Here is a 19,215-nt window from a genome sequence, read left to right as displayed (position 1 = left end):
TCCAGCCAGGGGATCAACAGGCCAGTTGTGCCCAGTCATTAAGGAAAGGCATGTCTGTAATTAATGGCAAAGGGCCTGATACAATAAAAGGCATGTCTGCCTTCTGCATTGCAAAGCCCACATAGGGCTGCAAGAGACGCCAAAGAAAATCAATGTTAAGCAGCTTGTATGGATTTGTGCAGACCTTTACAGTGCCAAAGTCCAGACATATTTCTCATTGAGCTGAGTCCTCATATGTTTTATTTATAATTTAATGCTAAAATTTATGAAGGAGGTGCATGGCAGAGGGAGAACCCGTAACCTTGTCATTTCTTTTCTTAAAGCAGCAGCTACTAGATCTAGGAAAGAATTATGTCCTCCTCCTTCTCCTTAACTCTCCAGCATAAAATGTAACATGATAGAAATTTTATTCACTCTGAGTTTGTTTGCACTGAATTGGTTGTACAGCTGGGGTACCCGTTGCATATCACACAAGTTTTTATCAAAATCACTAACTGCCAATCACTTGCTCTAAACTAAATCACCTCAGCTGTTATTCATCAAGCCTGCCATGTTGCATTATAGACTTTCATAACTCAGACACTAAAGGTATGAAAGAAATTAATTGCCTGTATTATTTTCCATAAAAGCAAACAAACAGCACTAGATGCCTTTTTTAAACTCAATCAGAGGATTGATTTTAAATCAAATTGTATTTCATGATAGTTCAAGCACTCACCACTAGAAGCTGTAATCTTGGAACTTTAAATATGGATACTGTAATTCCAGATACTGTAATTCCAGCAATGTCACATGCTTTAAACATTTGTATTGAAATTTAAACCGTTGCCATAAGAAAATGTTGTGGTTTAACCCCAGCTGGCAAATAAGGCTCACACAACTTTTCTCTCTCTCTCCCGCCAGTGGAATGGGGGAGAGAATTGGAAGAGTAAAAGTGAGAAACTTCATGGGTTGAGACAAAGACACTTTAATATGTAAAGCAAAAGCCACACATGCAAGCAAAGCAAAACAAGGAATTCGTTCACCACTTCTCCTGGCAGGCAGGTGTTCAGCCATTCCCAGGAAAGCAGGGCTCCATCATGTGTAACGGTGACTTGGGAAGACAAGCAACATAGCGCCAAACATCCCCCCTTCCTGCTTCTTCCCTCAGTTTTATATACTGAGCATGACACCATATGGTCTGGGATATCCCTTGGGTCAGCTTTCTCAGCTGTGTCCCCTCCCAGCTCCTTGTGCCCCCACAGCCTCCTTGCTGGTGGGGTGAGGAGAGGAGCAGAAAAGGCTTTGTGCAAGTGCTGTTCAGCACTAACAAAAACATCCCTGAATTATCAACACTGTTTTCAGCACAAATCTGAAACACAGCCCATACCAGCTACTATGAAGAAAACTAACTCTACCCCAGGCAAAACCAGCGCAGAAAATAAAAGGAGTATACATAAAAATGTATTAAACATGACAGCAACATTAACAGCCTTGTTTGGAGAGAGGAAGGATTTTAACAGAATACATTATTTACTAGTCTCTGTTGTATTGTTTGCACCATGATGTCAGGATTACATTTTCCCTGAAAACGTGGATCAGGCTTTTCCCCTTCTGACATCAGCCACATTTGTGTTACAACGCTCAGATGAGGCACCAAGGTGCAGGATTTCAGCTGGCAGGCATCCAACCAGATCAGCACTGCAGAGCCAGCTCAGCTTAATTGAATTGTACTGGAAACCTAAAAGAGAAGAGGCTGCCAGGGGAAGAACACGGGTTCCTGCAATGGAGAAGACCTCAGGACAGGAGACCCTCAAAATGTTTTGTTCCGTTTAATTGCCTCTTACAGGTAAGAGTCCAAAACTCACACAGACTCATGGGTAAGGATCCAAAAGTTGCATATATTTTTGTGTTCCTTTAAGTTACCCAAATGGCCTGGTTCAGCAGAATCTGAGCTGGGAGTCTCAGGGAAATGGCTGTCACATGAGATGTTCAGTTAAATTTAGTTAAACAGTTAAATATTACCACTTTTATAAGCAAAAGAACAGAAACTCCACCTAATCCAAAACATCTCACATTTTCTTTAACAAAAACATGTTTCTTCTTTTATCCCTCCCCCCTTTTGGGGGGCCTTAAATATGTCAGTTGTTTAAAAGATGTGACTGCCCTTATAAATGTATCGAAGATAAGCTAGGTTGTAAAGGATTCAGGTTCATGAACTGTGTTTATACAGTCTATTGTTTAGTACTCATGAATAATTGATTCTTGTCCTTCCTGCACAAATATTCAATCAGATACCATTCAAATTGATAGCAGGTGTCTGATCTAGGAAAAAATGGCAATGTTCTTTGACTGGAGATGTGATTGTAATGCAACTCAACTCCAGCCATGGACTACAGAGGAGTGTCACACATTTCAAAGGGGACCTGTTGAGAGAGAGAGTTTCTAATTAAAACAGCATACCGTGTAATTGTCTGGTATGTTTTGGGTAAGCAACCATCCCAAAGAATGTTTATTGCATTTTATTTTTATGTATGTTTATGTGAAATGGAGAATGGATCATAATTTTTAAAAATTGCTTGTTCTGGTGAGAGGTTAGGTTATGCAGAGAGAAGAATACAGTTCTGTGTAATTCTGCAGGATCCTTACATACCCAATATTAAAAAACTGACTCTGATTTCCCCAAGACCATGTGATGACCAGGAGATATAGAATAATTGCATTATGTGATATATTATTTAAGATCCAGTAAGAAGGTGCCTGTTCCTTAAAGCACAGAGTTTTTTCAAATGAATTACAACTTTCCACTACTGGAAGGTTCCTGCAAGTCACTTTATATAGTGCAGGAAAACAAAATGTGCATGGAAACAGAGCAGGGAGCAGGACCTGCTTGTGTATCCTTGAACCTTGGAGCACTGCTCATTTCTTGCTCAGGGTGGTTTGTGGACGTGAGCAAAGTTATGCCAGATATGGAAAGAGTAGCTGCAGAGTGAATATAGATATATAACTGGAATTTTGCTCCCAGGCACATGAAAATAAGTCTGAGGAGTCAGAGGTCCAATATGTTCTAACTAAAGTGAATACAAGTTTGATCATTGAATTAACCAAGATGAAAATCAGTTCCAAGTTGGTATGAGGAAATACAGGGTATATTCCACCTGTAATTGACTGATATTAGCAGGAACTCTGGAAAAGCCATTGAGCAAATATGTAAATAGTTTTTATTTTTTGGTCACTGTCATGCTAAAAATGTTCCTGTGGGAGGCCTCAGCCTTTGGAAAGGTGTGGAAGAGCAGGGAAGTAATGTTCATGTGTTTTGCATCAAGGGTCCAAATCACTGTGCATTCTGCAAGGGTATTTTTGGGGTTACTGTTTTTATTTGTTGAGCTTCTTCCCCTGTGTCATCCCACCCCCAGATTTTAATGCTTAAAGACATAATTGGAAGCTCTGAAAATTGCTAGGTTGCTAGTGATGACAGTTTTTCATATTTCTTTATTTACAGAACTTGATATTTTCATCCTCTTTTCTATCAAAATGGCTCTGTAGGTGTAGAAAAAGGGTTCTGTTGTGTAGGATTCATTTCCATTCAGTCTTCCATACACATTTGACTACCAACATGGAAAGATAGTGTTGTTTATGGGTGTGGTATCCTCAGGCCACAAACATTGGTTCAATAAATGGTCAGTCAGGAGAGGATAAGAGTTTTGTGTAGTCCTGTAAGATTTACATGTTTGAACGAGGCAGCTCTTGGCACTGAATAGTTCTCCCACATTCTTCAGCTCAGTAGCTCTCATGTATTTCCAAAAAATTAATTCAGCCATGGAGTGTTAACTCTCATTGTTTATTTGCATCTTAATGATGTCTGGCAATTCTTCAGTGGTACCAAGTACCTTCCCCCATGTCTCTCTCAAACCGTCAGACCCCTCTTACAACCTTCTGTGCACTTGATCCATCCTTTAGATCTGTCTTACAGCTCTGCACTTGTTCCAGGCAGTCCCACAACACAGAAACATTTTCTGTTATGAAGTGGGGAGAGGGAGTTGGGTCCTGCATCTGCCACACAAGCTGCCAACACCAAGGTGTGTTTCAGAGGGCTTTGCTCTTGTTGATTCAAAAGCCCTTTTTGGGCTGCTTATTTGGGTAAAATGTTTCTGCTCTAGAGCAGCATAAAATGTAAAAGTTCCTTTTCTTTTTCTTTTTTTTTTTTTTTGAATACTGTCTGTTTGTGAAGGTTCAAACAAATGCTTTACTTATACTCTGTCTGCTCAGCACTCCAGTGCACAAAACCTAGTATTTTTAGGGAGCACAGACCCTGAAGCCAGTAGCACACTAAAAATGCTCAATCTTCCATAAATATTACCCTTCCCCTGACCTTCCTTCATTTTCCATGCTGGATTCCACTTCTGAATCTATTCATTTTGAATAGGCAGCAAAATCCTTCCCTGGAACAGACAACACAGATACACCTTGCCAGCTGTAGCAGTTCGTAATGTATATATTATTGAAATATTGGCAGTGGTCTCTGAAACCACAAACAGAATTAGTTGTACCCAGAGAAACATACTTTCTTTCAGTGGCTTGAGTAGCCAACAATTACTAAAAATATCCTCCTCCTTTCCATAATTTCAGAAGATAACATAGTATTTAGTGTATAAATGACATAACACATGAATCAGCTCTTCATAAAGACTTCTTTTTCCCGTGGTACATTACAAGTATTCCGATGGGGCAGCTCACAAAGACACCAATTTCTTTCTGTTCTTTATTAAGGGCGTTTAGTGCTTGCTAAGTTTTGAGTTGCCTGCCTTCCACCACTAAAGTTTCTCTTCAGCTAAGCACAAATGTGAAACCCATCCTGCAGCCACTCGGCTTGCGTGTGGAGCCTCGAGCGTGGCAGCCCAGAAACACAGCGGGGAAGTGGTGGCAAGGCTGGGACCAGGTCCCTGCCTCTGGTTCTCACTTCCCTCTCCTATTCCTTGGGACACAGAAGGAGTGACAGCTGTGTTGACTGAGGTGTGTCCTTGCTGTGGTGCCCCTGAGGGGCTGCCAGCCGGGTGACACCGTGGGAGGAGAACAGAGAAGGGTAATTCCCTTGCAACTCAGAAAATGGCATTGGCCTTGTTTGCTCTGGCAGTCTCTGCTCTCCACCTCGGGAGTGATCCATGGCTTGTAAACTGATGCTTGTATCAATGTGCTTACAAGTTTGAGGGCTCTGAAGAGCTGTCACACACACCAGTTTTTGAGTGTTTATGAGGTTGTTTAGAAGTGATGTGTATTTGCAATAATCCAGTGACAGAGTGATATGCTGTGTGCTCTAGGAACAACCGGGCTGGGAAACTGGTGGAAGAGACATTTTGGATATAAGAAAACATCTTGAATTGATGCAGTAATGAGCCTAAAACCCACCAGTCAAAAGTTTTGGAGATCTGGACTCTGCTGGTATGCCTTGGCTTTGAATTCTTCCTTTTTTTCTTGCTATTAAGCCAGGATTATGGTTGTGTGTTCCTTGCACTGAGAATTCTGAGAATTTTAGAGGGTGAGGGAAGCTCCAAAGCATGAGAAAAGTATAAGTGTTGTACATACCTTTTTAAAAGGAGGAAAACAAGGGTTTATGAATTCATAAACCAGTCAGCCCAATCAATATGTCTGGAAATATGCTGGAACAAATCTTAAAAAAAAAAAATCTTTCTAACTATTCAGATGATAAGAAGGTTGTAAAAGATAGCATAACATTGAAGTGATTTGTTCTTACCCAATCCATCTGATTTCTTTCTCTGAAAGAATAACTGGCCTGGGGAAAGGGGTAAGATGTTGATGAATTATCCTGATTTCAGCTTTGGGTTTGTCACACGTAATGTCCTTGTGGAAAAAAAAAATCCAACAGAGTGTGCACAGCTAAGGAACTTCACTGGGCACCATATTTTACATATCAAGAAGACATATTAAATTGAGTGGAGTGTGACAGGAAAATCTGAAATTTATAGAACATGATCTATGAGGAAAAGTTGTGGGAACTGATAAACCTACAGAGAAATCATCGTGATAGTCTTTCCAATATGAGAAAGTTACGCAAAGGCTGGTGCTTATTGTTCTCTCTCCACTTGAGGGAATTCAAAAGAAACCAATTTAATTTTCAGCCAAGATGCATTAGGATGACTGGAAGGAAAACTTTGTAACCACAAAGGGAATTGAGTAATGATGCAGACTTCATCAGAGCATTTCCAGAACAGGGCAGACAGATGTTAAGGGGGGTCTGGCACTACTGACGATTCCAAGGCTGGGGAGGTCCTACTCTGGCCTAGGTTATTACCTGGGAAGAGCAACCCAAGAGGAAAGAGTAAAAGCTACTGCCAAGAGACTAAGAATGAACAGTGGTTTTATCAGATGGTGATAAATAGCTCTTTCTTAGAGAGGGAGATGATATTACTTCCTAAAAAAAAATAAAGTTCAAAAATAAAGTTCTTTCATCGTGAATTGATGGTGATATATACACTTTAATATATATATGTAGGGAAACACAGTGTAAAATGTTATAAAGACACAGCATACTTGTGATAGTCTATCACAGTCTGTTTATGTATTGTGATAATAACCCTAGCTTCTTATTTTAAACATCAGTTACACTGTGATCTAATAAAAGATTAGGGTTTTCTGAAGTAACTTTTACTGGATTTACATACAGTTTTAGTTCCCATACAAATTTTTGAAGGCCTCCTGAGAACTTATAATAATAGGACAGGAGAGAATGATGCAAAATTCATTTTAATTTGCTTGTCTTGGAATGCCCTTTGCTGTTTATATTGCAGATTTCAATATACATCTCAGAGGATCAGAGCAAGTATAAATATCTATACCAATTTAAAAATGTACCATTTTTAGAACCTGTCATATATTTTCTGGTAAGGCATGCTATTCATCATCTTCTGAGGACCATTTTTCTTAGAAATATGTAAAAGCATATATACAGCTAATGTACAGGATCCCAAAAGCTGTAGCTGGAAACATAAATTAAGCCCAAAGTGCTCAATTTTAAATGTACCTTGCTTTTCTGCAGCACTTGGCTGTCTGGATCTCAGAGTGCTTTCACATTTGAATGAGATGAGTTTCACAAAGTTCCAAAGAAGGTTATAGCTATTATTTGGTTTATGTCTATTATTTCATAGCATCATCCTCCAGAGAAAATACTGGTATTAAGATTATTACCCACCTTGCTTCTGAAGCCCAAACAGAAAATCTGGTTATGTGTCTAAGGTCATTTAAAAGTGTGTTCTTTCTTCCCCCACCTACTTACCTTCTGTAACTTCTAATACCGAAAAAGAGCAGCAGAACGACATTAGTATCATAATTTTTGGTGCACAGAGATTTTGGCAGTTCTTGATCTCTCTTAATGAGTCTTTAGGTATTCTGAGAACCACACCCAGGTAACGTGTGCTGGGGAATTACTCAGTTGTAGGGTATTACCTTGGTGTGCTGTCACTTGGCTGCTCTCATTTCCAGTTGCTCATCAGCAGTGACCTGTCTGCAGTTGCAGCTGAGCTGGCTTTAAAAGTTCTATCAATAACAGTAAGCAGAAACACATGAAAGGAAGTATAAATTATTGGTAATGGTGGTGCTCAGGAGTGCTAAACTTTTAGCTCATTTTCCTAAACAGTTAAATATTGCCACTTCCATAAGCTAAAAAAAGTAGGAAACCTCACCTAGTCCAAAACATCTCACTTTTTCTTTCATAAAAGCATTTGTTTACTTTTTTTATCCCCCATTTTGTGTGCCATAAAGGTCATCCGTGTTAAGTTTGTTGAGATCCTCAGCAGCCAAAATGTATTAGAGCTGCCACTAAGTTGATTAAATTGACTAAAAACATGTCAGAAATGGCTGGTAGGCCACTACCTCTGGGTTATTTTATGCTATGCTACGGTTTTTAAATAGTTAAGAAAAGCAATTAGCATCAAGCAAGCATACAATACCATTTTGTTCTGTAATTCTACCTGTCACTTTTTTATTTCCCATTTCATTCTCATCTTTCTTCATAATTGGATGCAAAAATACTAAGCTGTAACTACTTGTGCAAAGAAAGATGAGAGGCAGACCCTGAACAGATCAGCGTGTATGTTAGAAGCTGTGCATTATGAAAATCCAAAACCAGTTGGAAAGTGATGATTCAACCAATAATATTCAGTGTGATAAATGTCACAAACTGAGGAGCCAGAAAGCTGAGTTGTGTGGCTGAACTGCTCTGATAGTCACTGTTTTTCACAGACCAGTGCTTGCACATCTGTACTGGGAAGTGTCTGCTGAGGAAACAGCACCAGCCATAAAATACCCAGCAATGTCCCATCTGTAACAATGAAGATTTGAAGACAAGGACGCCCGGTCGTGCATTTAATTCTTTTGCTTTATTAAGAACTTGAACAGAAACAAAAAGCAGGTGAACAGGGCAACTGATGTAACATCTCCTTTGGCAGAGATGGTGCTCCAGCAGTGTTGCTTCTGCTCAGCCCTCCCCTGCACTCACTGAGATGTCACTGTAGCTGGTGGTATTCAGGGATGGAGGCCAACAGGGAAGTCGTTATTGCATCCAGAGAAAATAAATGTATGTGTCCTGTTACACAAGTTAAAGAGTCTCAGTTCCACCATGTTCCTTCAGGTGCTGCTTGGCAATAGGTGCTATGTTTGGCACCACAAAGTCCATTGATTTTGGTGGAATAGCTGCTCTGAAAGATCTAACAAAATCAGAAGTGTTTGAGTTGAATCGATGGGATTTTGCACCCTCTCCCCCTTGTTCAGTGTGACACTTGGGAGTTTCTTTCTGCATTTTCCATGACACCAGACTTCATGTTGCTTTTTCTTTCTGACTTGCAATATCTCTGGATCATTTCTGCTTTACTTAGAGCACTGCATTTGTTCTTTCCCATTTATCCTTAAACTTCACCTCTGCCAGAGAACTTCATGGGACTGAAGGAGGAGATGCTTTCCCACCGTCAGGGTGGAAAGTGGTTTATCCCAACTCCATCTTTGCCTTCTCACAAACGTCTCTTCTGGGGTTTAAAGCAGTATCCACATGATAAGTCTGCGCTTTGGGTGATAAGATTTCCTTCACTGTCTTTTCTTGCATTTTGAAATGTTTAAAGGAATTAAAAAAAAATAATAAAAATAGCCAGTAATTTATGCCTACATCCAGATAGTCTGACTCTACAATTGCTCATGTATTTTTTGGAGGTGACTCACTTCTAGCATTTCTTTGACCCCTTAGCCAGAAGTCTAATAAAGGAGGGACAGACTGACATAGCCGTAGGCACAGCTCAAGGTCAGTGTAATTAATATTATTTCATATGCAGCTTTTAATTTGAAGAACTTGAGGGGTAGAATCCCAGTTTATCCAAAGCACTCAAGTGTATGAAGTCAGGAGGCAGCTGCCAGAGTTAAGGTTAAGAATGCACTTTAGTGTTTTTCTGAACTGGGGAACACTCTTTTCCCCTATTAATATAATGTTTTGCACAACCCAAACATGTAGGTCAAGAGGCCAGAAAATTAGCACCAGTTATAACACTCTTGTAAAGGCGGGGGGCGGGTGAAAACAAAACCTAAAACCATTCATAGGTTTTAAATGGTTTCCCTTCCCTCCATTCATGCAGTGATACAGAACAGCTGGTCATGAAACCTGGCTGCGTATTTGTTAAACGGGAACAGATTACTAAATCAAATTTGTTGACCAATTTTCAAGTATGTGGCCTTGAGATATTAAAAAAAAAAAAAAAAAAAAAAAAAGGTTTGCATTGCCCCAAAAAGAGAAGGGGGTAACAGGCCAGTGATATGAACATTTCATGCTGGTGGGATTTGGCAGGGGGGGAGGGAATCTAATCGCTAACTTTCGCGTGAGTACCCAGCTAAAACCTCAGGGAATTTTATACAGTGCATGTTGTCAGTATTTTAATCATCCACAGCTGTCAAAACTCTTGTAACCCGCCTCTTCTATTTAAAATGTGTCTTCTAGGCATAAAATAATTAAAGGTGCAGGACCATAAGGTAGGCTCAGAGCCGCTGCAATGTGACAAAACTCCACATATGAAAGGCATTATTTCAGGAAGTTTTAAATATAAATTTTGTTTTGTCAGAAGGCTGCAGGGCACACATTTTCTATACTGTCAAGCTTGATAGTAACAATATTTATATTTCAAATAAAAAGATTAAATTGCAGTCTTATGTGTTTCTGGTTTTCACATAGTTTTTACCAGTGTATCATAGTGTTCCATATCAGTGTGTCATCGAAACTTTTTTTTTTGCTGACACCAGTTTTGCTTTATTGTAATATTAAGTCTTGTACTGTCAGTCCCTGAATTGAAATAATGAGGGCAGACAGTAGTTTAGTTGACTAGCCTGTATCTTCCCTTTCCTCACCCACCCTAAAAAAAACCTGAAAACAACACAAATTAAAAATTAATTTATTGAAAAAGGCAATAGTAAAGAGGGAGGTTTGGAGCCTAGCAATATAAAATAGCTTTGTGTGTGTGCTTGTGCAAGCTTGTGTTTGCTGTGTGTCCTCCTGATGTCCAAGAGCCCACCTTGCAGACTGGCCTTCATGTGCCCACCAAATGCCTGTGTACTTCACAAAAGGATTAAAGCTTCGTGGGAGAATACAGATGGGAGAGGAGGGGAGGGCAGCGTAATTTCTGAATATTTTTATCTTTATTTGTTTGTTTTTAATATTAAAAGGACTAACTAATTAAAAGAATGAGTGTCTTGGCCGTTTTGAGCTGTCTGGTTGGCAAGGCTTTTGTGCCACTGCTTGTTAGCTGTTAGTTTTGAACTTTCAGCCAGTGCCCATGGGCCCCTCGTTCTTCATTGTTCAGAGCTTGGAGTCCCATGAGCTTGAGTCCCAGGGTTGGGCTGGTGCTGTCTGTGCAGCATCAGGGCTTGACAGAACAATGGGGAGAAATCTGAAGAGGGCTCATGTTGGAACTGCCAATTGGAGTCACTGACCCAGCCAGCTGGGGCTGGGTCTGCTCCTTTTGGGTCGAAATGTGAATATTTCATCACAATCCTTCTGTGGCAGTTTGGAACTGTCAGAGACTTTCCCTGCTGATTCCCTGGGTTCTACCTCTGTGTGATGGTGAGGATTTTTCTCCCAGTGTCAGACAGCGCTGGTTGGTGTCTAACAGCTTCTCTGACCATGGTGTGTTTGATGAACTGGGTTAGTCAGAAAAATTATTCAAAATTTGAGTGTTACAGAAACTCCTCCAGAATTGCTATCAGCTTAGGTGTGATATGGGCTTGATTCTTCTCTTTGTCTTGCTGCTCACTGGCACTTCTGTCACTTTAAGCCTTTAGTCTGCCATTTGGCCAGTCATGATTTTCTAATAATAAGATTTTTTACAATAGGAAGGTTTTTGAGTTTGGGTTTCTTTTAATTGCTACTGGTGTACCTCAACAAATATATCTTGTTTCCTTCCATAACCAGCCAAGAACTTTCTAGTCCAATGTAGAAATTAGTTAGAAAGATTCATGGATTGTATAAAGTATATGAGGTTAACATGTCAGTGGAAAGATTGTGTTCACTATAGAACAGACTTGCCTTTTCCATGCATACATCCATGTCTCTGCACACCAAGCTCCTAAATGCTTTGCAAAAGAGCCTGCAGGGTTAATCAAAATGGGAACAATTGGGGGAGATATTTAAAAGTAAAGTTGTGTACAAATGGAAGACTTTTGCACGTAACAGGGGACAACAGGTGGCATTACCCATTCTGTACTCACAGTCTGATCTCGGTTAACATCCCCAACTGCATTTTTTTTCCAGTTGGAACTGATGGATATACAAATCAGGCTATAGCAGCACACACATCTCAGATGAGGGAGCCCTATTCCGATGGAAACATCTGGTTTCATTACACCAGGTAACACCTGCATAAAATTACATCTGTGTGGAAAGTCCTTTAACAGAATTTAGTAATTAAAGTGAGGCAATCTAATCAAAGAAAGGCATGGAGAAGGTGATACATGAAGTTTTGTTCTCTGCCGTGTAAATAAACTGCATTAGTATATTGGGTCTCGAAAGAAACAGTTAACATCAACAGCTTGCAATTGAACAGATTTCATGTTAAAAACAGCCTTCCATACTATATCCCCAATATATATTCTGATCTTCCAAACAGATCTCCAGGGTGCTGTTTGGATTTATTGCTCTTAATAGCATATTGTTTGGATGTACAATGTGTGGGTCCGGCTGAGTTTTACTAGGGTATTCTGTGGCTCAATTTCCTTTCAGTATGTGACTGTGTCCTTTTCAAATTTTGCTTTAAAGCCCTGTGCAGTCTTTGTTCTATGCCTTATCTACTGGTTTTTAAAAGGTCAAGGCTAACCTTGACCTGAGCATCAGCAAGGAGCTCCCTCAGTGCAGGCCACAGAGCCTGGGGGCTCTGTGCTGGGGGGTTTCTCTGTGTTTTGTCTCTGTGCACTGTGCTGTGTCTGAGCCTGGAACCAGCTCAAAGTGGAGTTTCTGGAATTGATTCTTGGTTCTCTTGTTGATTCTCAGGAAAGGAGATGGTTTCTCTGGCTTGGAGTAGGTTCTGTGTTAGCCCTACATAGTGTACAGGCACTTCTGGCTTTGTTTGCATGAGATTTTACCATCTGGCAGTGTCACCTGGAAGGCATAAATAAAGCCATTGTTTCACGGGTTCTATCAGGGGCTGCATATATTTTTCTTGTCAGAAAGTATAGAATAACAGATCCAGCAGAAATCACAAAAAAAATTGCTGCTACCGTTAGAAACCAATAACAGACAGCAAGGTTAACACTCCCAGCTTTAGGATGAGTTCCAGCAATTCTTCATGGAGCTGACTGACATTTTTTCCCCATACTGTTTTTTCTCTGAAAGCTGACTTTTTGGCCAGAGTAAAAAAAAAAAAAAAGAAAAAAAAATTACATGCAAAATTTTCATCTTGATAATAAATGCCCTTGCCAAAATTAATAAGTTTTCCAGACCTTCCCTGGAGAAAGAATAGTCCTTGGAGCAAAGCTGGAAGTCAAGGACTTGTCTTGGAAACTGGCCTTTTTGGTAGAGTGTTTCCCTGCCTACTTTTGAAACAGCACACTGCTAATCACCTGACCTTTGAACAAATGCAGCTGATTTGCTCGGGCTCTTTCATCCACGTTAATCCAGATGTGCCTTGTAAAGCCATGTTCCTCCTGTTGATCGATTGGTGTTCTCAGAATCCCTTTCTGTGCACGTGCCCTCGAGGGTGGGCCACGGAGCAGTGCAGGATTTGGGTGAGCTGGGAGGGAGAGAGAAACTTGGGAGCCGAAAGGTCACCTTGTCAGAAGAAGTATCCAGTTTGAAAGGGGAATGTTTTACACTGGTTGCCTGTGCTGGTTGCTGCTGCTGCTCCCTTTTGCTGCAAGCTGAGGACCAAACACATCTTTTCCTGTAAGCTGGGGACGTCTTTTCCTAGAGGTGGGGACTAGAGCCAGGAGCAATGTACGATGTCTCTCTTGCACAAGTGCTTTCAACGCGAGGCCATTTAGTGCTTCAGTCCCAGAGTCAAACGAGTGCGTGGAATTGTGGCCCCACAAAAATACCCCACAAAAATCTTTCCCTCCTTCTCCAGCATCTGTAAATACAGTTGAGATATTGTTCGCTTGCTGTTTACAAAGGCCAAAAAAAAAAAAAAAGATAAGAAAAACAAAGGAGGCAGTAGCAGTAAACTTTCTGCAGAGCTTTAGCCTACCAAAGATTTAAAGGATTGACATTTGCATTACATTTTTCCCCCACCCAGTCCTCCTCATTAGCTGGATATCTTTATTCTCTAAATATTTACCACCTAAACCAAATTTACAGTTTAATTTGGTGCATAAAATCATTTATTGACTGATAAAGCTCATTACTAAGGCCTAGCCCAAGCTGTAGCCTGCCATGACAGTTTTAATTCTTGTAGCAGCAGGCTACTGCAAGAGAAAAACAATCCTGTCACGTTAACGGCAGGGGTCTAAATTATTCAAATACACTAAATCCTCCCAGAACAGTTCCCCTGCTCATAATTTGTCTTTTCTTGCCCACAATTAACTAGCAATATTCAAAGTTAACAATGCCAACTCTTTTGAAATCTCCAGGAAAATGGAAATATATACATACAGCAAATGTTTTTAGAGAGGAATACATTAAAAGACCAATGCTGGGAGACTTCTAGGGAATGTAATCAGTTAAATGGACCCACTGCTTTCTCTGGTTAGAGAAGAAATTTGCTGGATATTTGTGTGTGTACAGATGGATTTGATGCTGAGTTCTGGTGGCAGGTGGCATAGATTCATGGCTACTTACTCCTGCCAATGGCCTCTTCCATGGCACTCCTGATAGCAGATGTTCGTCAGTTCTGTTGAACTCAGAGCATGAGTTTCCTCTTCCATCTCCTCTCTTCTAACAGAGTTTTTGCTGTCTTCATGATTATGAGTTATTGTAAGTAATTGCAGTAGTAACTGTAACGTGCTGGGGCAAAACCATGTAATTTGCTATGAGAACAGTGAAGACTGAGAGATGCAAGTGGAGATTGCTGGGGCAGGTCATCTTGCAGAAGCTGAAGGTCTGAATCTGTCCCAGGTGAGACCCTCAGAGCTTTCTTCCCAAGTGAGCCCACTGAATTTAGGCTGGCAGGTGGTCTTTATACAAATCTCCAGTTAGAGCAATTTACAAAGTCAAGACAAACTGAGGCTGTTCTGATCTGCTTTTATTGTTGAACCCCGTCCAGTTTGGTTTCAGTCCTCTGCGTATTGCAGAATAGGGACTTGATGTTTTCATAATTTGTGCTTTCTTACCAGCTCTGTTAGGTGATGGACCCTCTCCTGCATCCACAAATAGCCACTGAACAAAGAGGGGTGTGAGATCACTCCAGTGATGATGAGGAGGAACTATAATTGCCTGTAAGGGACAAACAGTTTCATTCCACAGAGGGCAATCCAATTCAGGTTTGTCCTTCCATGTGTGTGACAACCACAGCCCATATATCACAGTCAGTGATGGGCAATAATAAAGTCTTTAGCATTCAGGTGTCTCATATAAATATTGCTTCTGCATAGCACTTTACACTCTTTCAGACCTGTAAGTCCATATTTCCCTCGTCCCATTCATTTTCTCCCTTCAGTTTCTGTGGCAGTTCCAGTGCAGAATAGCTTCTTGTGCAGGCCTTCAAAGTGAAAATGATGGCTCCAATTTGTGACCAAATAGCTTTGACATTGTCTGTACGTTTGCTTGAGTTTATAAAAGACTTTGGTTTTCTTATTTAATCCTTTGATGTCAGAGCAGTCTGAAAAATCAGTAATTCTTTCTGGTGTGCCCTTAGTGACAATTTTAACTCTCCCATGAAATTCTCAGTTTTTAAACTCATAATGTGTCTTTTATCCCTTCCGATAGCACACAGAGCGCTTTAATGCTGTGAAATCTTAGATCTCTGAAAAAGTGCAGAAAGATAGGATGAAGTTAAAATATATGAAAAGAATATGGGAGATTGTGCGTTATTTGCTACTCATCTCTATCAGCATTTCACAAGATGTGGGCCATAGTTCCTCTGGTGATAATCTGCAAAATGACTGAAATTCCCCTTTATTTCCATTTCCTTCTAAAGGTATCTGTGTTTCTAGTCCAGTCCCTGGGTGGTAGTTGAGTGGGCAGTAGCAGCTGCTGGATTGATATGTCTTTATTTGATCTGATATCTATAGATATCAGCCTGTACGTGCTGCAGGAACAGAGGGTACTATAGAAGGTTATGTATATGCTTTCTGAGTAGCCACAATCTTTCCTATTCATACACCCATAACAGTGGAACTGGACTTTGGCTCTAAAAGCATGTGCTCTACTGCTGAAGATAAAAGGGAATTATCAGTAGGAGTGAGGCTCCTACCCAGTGGGGATTGGCAACGCTAGGACTTGATCTCTGTGATATGTTCTTGTGTGTGTGCTCTGCCTACGTGCTGGGATTCAGCCTGGTGCCTGAGAGCAGTGAAGGTGACTGCTCATGGTGCTGCTTTGCCTCTGAAGCCATGGGCAGAGTTAGATGTGCATTTGTACTACACGTTTCTTCCACACTTCCAGTGTCCTCTTCTGTTCTGCTGGCATGCAGCCATTGCAGCTAAAGCCCTCCTTTGTTGTTTGAACGCAACTGTTATGGATAATCCACAGCAAACTGGTTTTTTTCTTTTATAATGAAGATAATTTTAAAGCACCACCTTTCTCTCATAGGAGTTATCCATGTTCTTGGAAGATTACTTAACACCCTCATCTGTTTACATTATTTATGTGCCGTCTTTTTGATGGGTTTCCCATTTCATCTTTCTGGAATACATGTGGTGGCATCTATTTGTTCTTTAATAGTTTTATGGTAAAGAATAAGTAGACCTTAGGCATCTCTGAAACCAGGTACCTTGTTCCACCTGTCTTGATTCAAGTTTTATCAGAGGCCATTGTATGCAGGATTTCTGAGGTAGCCTTCTGGCTGAGAGTACTCCGGGATGGCTTGCAGATAGAGCCTACTTCAGATTTCCCACCTCCTTAATTCCTCTTTCTGTAGAATCTCAATCATTGCATTTCTTTCTGCTTCTACTATGTCAGACCCCAGGGCAGTCACCAGAGTGTTTAGTTTGTCCCTGGATGAAGAGAAGCATCTGTATCACTGCATCTGAGCACTTCACCTGTGCTGTGTCACCGGCCTCCGCCGTGTTTGGAATCGATGGATCGGATGCTCCCTGGCGCGGATCAATGGGACCGCAGCGGGCTCAGTAGAGCTGTGCTGATTTGCACTGCCTTGAGACCTGGTGATGCAATCCCAGATCAGTCATTCTGAGCTCCCTTTGACCATCTGCCCCTGGTTGTTGTAGGCTGGAACGAAGCCGTGGGGAACTTGACCTGCGCTTGTTTATTCCAAACGTGCCCACAACTGCAATAAAACCTCGCTGCTCCGAACACGCTGTTCCAGCTCCTCTGTGTGTCTGAGGCTTGGAGACTGAAGCTGGTTAATTGTGGCAAATGTGGTTTTCTGGGACATCTAAGGGTTATGTCACTTTTCTAAAAATCTCTTTGATCTCGAATCAAAAGAAGGGGGTGGGTTTGTAACGTCATCTTAACTGTGTGGCTTTTACAAATTAAAAACCTACTTGAAATTGGTTATACAATATGCGCTTGTGTTTCTCTGATGAGACCACCTTTGACTCTAAGCTGCTTTTTCTAGCAGATCATCAGGAAAACTCTGGTAATGAACAGTTAGGAGAAGCTAGAGGGAGCTTTTGAAATAAGAACTGTGCGTTTCTCTGTATTTTGCGAGCCAAGGCTTTAATTTACAATGAGCACAATAAGGGCAGAAATGAAGCTGCTAGTGTGCCATCTCATGTCAGTAAGCAAAGTAGTAGAAAGAAATACATATTTATTCTGTCCTTGTCACTAAAATCATCACAGTTGTAAGTAATTAGTATCTAGAGTCTGAATCATATCCCACTGATTTGGCCAGAATCTTGGAAATTACTGACTTTTGATTAAACTGCCTGTGTCTTATTACCTTGCAGCTCTATAAGCATTTATAGAATCTCAGGACTTTTTTCTCAGTTGTTTGCACCTTACACACTCATTTCTCTGTGCTGTGAGCTGGGGCTGTGTGTTTGAGAAGGGCTTTAAATTAATGGAGCTTTTCTTATAGATCTGACAGACTTAACTACAGCAAATCCAAGCCTACTGAATACTGCTCTTGCCATATTTCTGTGTATATTCTTTTGGAGTAGTCTGTGGACTTCAAAATATCTCTGAAATAAAAGTGGAAAACTACTTGTATAATTTATGCAATGGATTTTGCATTTTGTTTACTAACGGGTGAAATGTCTAAAATGGTTTTGTCTTTATCCAGTTTGAAAATCGGCTTTTGGATCTCTAGTACCTGATAAAACTGGCACAGATAGAGCCTATGTTGCCCAAATTATGCTTTTGCTGTCATAATTTTGTGGTAGAAAAGACACTGATGAATTCCTGTTTTCTAGAAAAAAGTGTTGGATGTTTCAAGTATTTGGCTAAATCTATCAGAGTTTTGAAAAAGAAGAAAAATAAGCTTTCCTTGAACAGTAATACTTATTACTGCCTCTATTGTCTGGATTAAACCAAAGCAAAAACATTGGTGGTACCCAGCTTTCTGTAATACTTTTTTTTTTGTGAAAGAAATGTCTAATTGTGTTTATTCAAATGATAGTATGCTAGTCTGTTCTAAGCATAACTGATCATCATCGTTTGTGGGTAAGCTACTTGCCAAAATACCTGCAAGACATTAAAATATCATAACCTTATTTTATTTGGTTTCCTTGTAGGTGCTCTATCCACAACCACTGTATATATTTAATTTATCTTAGTACATATACATGACAGAAAGATTGCCATTTTTCAAAGCAACCAGTTCTTTGGTACAACCAGTTTTTTGAGGGATAACTAAAAACAATTCTAAGGGACTCTATTTTCCATGAGACAAACTCCTCCAACTTCTGAAAAAAAATCCATCTCTTCATCAGGACTCTGGATTAGCCACCCAGAATGACTAGTCGGTAATGGCAGATTTAAGCAGCTGGATTAAAAAAACAAAAGTTCAGAAACCAGTGGCAACCAGTATTCTTCTGGGCTCTTTGGCAAATGTGAGTGTTTGTTTTAATAGCTAAGCAGGAACCGTTTTGAACATCTGCCTGGTACTTTGCTCCATTTGCTAATGTGGGAAAGTAGAAGACCTGGCTCTGCACCACTCCTAATGCCAAAAACCTCCTGATCTTCCACTGCTTGGGAGCTGTAGGCACAAAGTGGTGTTGAGATAAATGCCCCAGAGCAACTGCCATGATCTCATTTTGTCTCTATTTGTATGACATACACTTGTTGGCTCCTGAAACCCTATTTGACTCAAGGCTACTGTATACATCTCATTTCTTTTATCTGAGCTTTTAAAAGGCTCATCTGATAAGGTCTGAGTAGCTTATGTGCACAGCTACTTTACTAGACCTAAAGCTTAATTCTCTCTGTCCTAAATGGAACTTTTCTGCCGTTTCGTTCAAAAGCTACTTTGTGAGGAAGTTGTTCTTCTGTTCCTATTATTAAATACATGTGATTCTTTGGGGGCACATCACAGAGATTTGAGTTTTTCTTGTGTTGAATTCTGCTCTTGGATACAAATGTACAATTCCCAGAGTGATCTGCAGAGAATTAATCTGTCATTAGCAATATTGGGTGTAGTGCGTCTA

General features: G+C 40.4%; 1 long non-coding RNA gene across 1 annotated transcript in view; it reads left to right on the top strand.

Moving 5' to 3' along the window:
* Positions 1-19,215, top strand: part of LOC113990098 — a 240,914-nt gene that overhangs the window by 81,141 nt on the left and 140,558 nt on the right. Inside the window, exon 14 of the long non-coding RNA XR_005563376.1 lies at positions 11,774-11,870. This is a non-coding gene — a long non-coding RNA (uncharacterized LOC113990098). The remainder of the gene's footprint in view (positions 1-11,773; positions 11,871-19,215) is intronic.

This window comes from Pipra filicauda, unplaced genomic scaffold, assembly GCF_003945595.2.
Source record: "Pipra filicauda isolate LSUMZ 115617 unplaced genomic scaffold, ASM394559v2 scaffold203_size1373443_pilon, whole genome shotgun sequence".
Classification (NCBI taxonomy): domain Eukaryota; kingdom Metazoa; phylum Chordata; class Aves; order Passeriformes; family Pipridae; genus Pipra; species Pipra filicauda.
The sequence above is the reverse complement of the archived record's forward strand: the minus strand, read 5'-3'. Positions and strand labels throughout refer to the sequence as shown.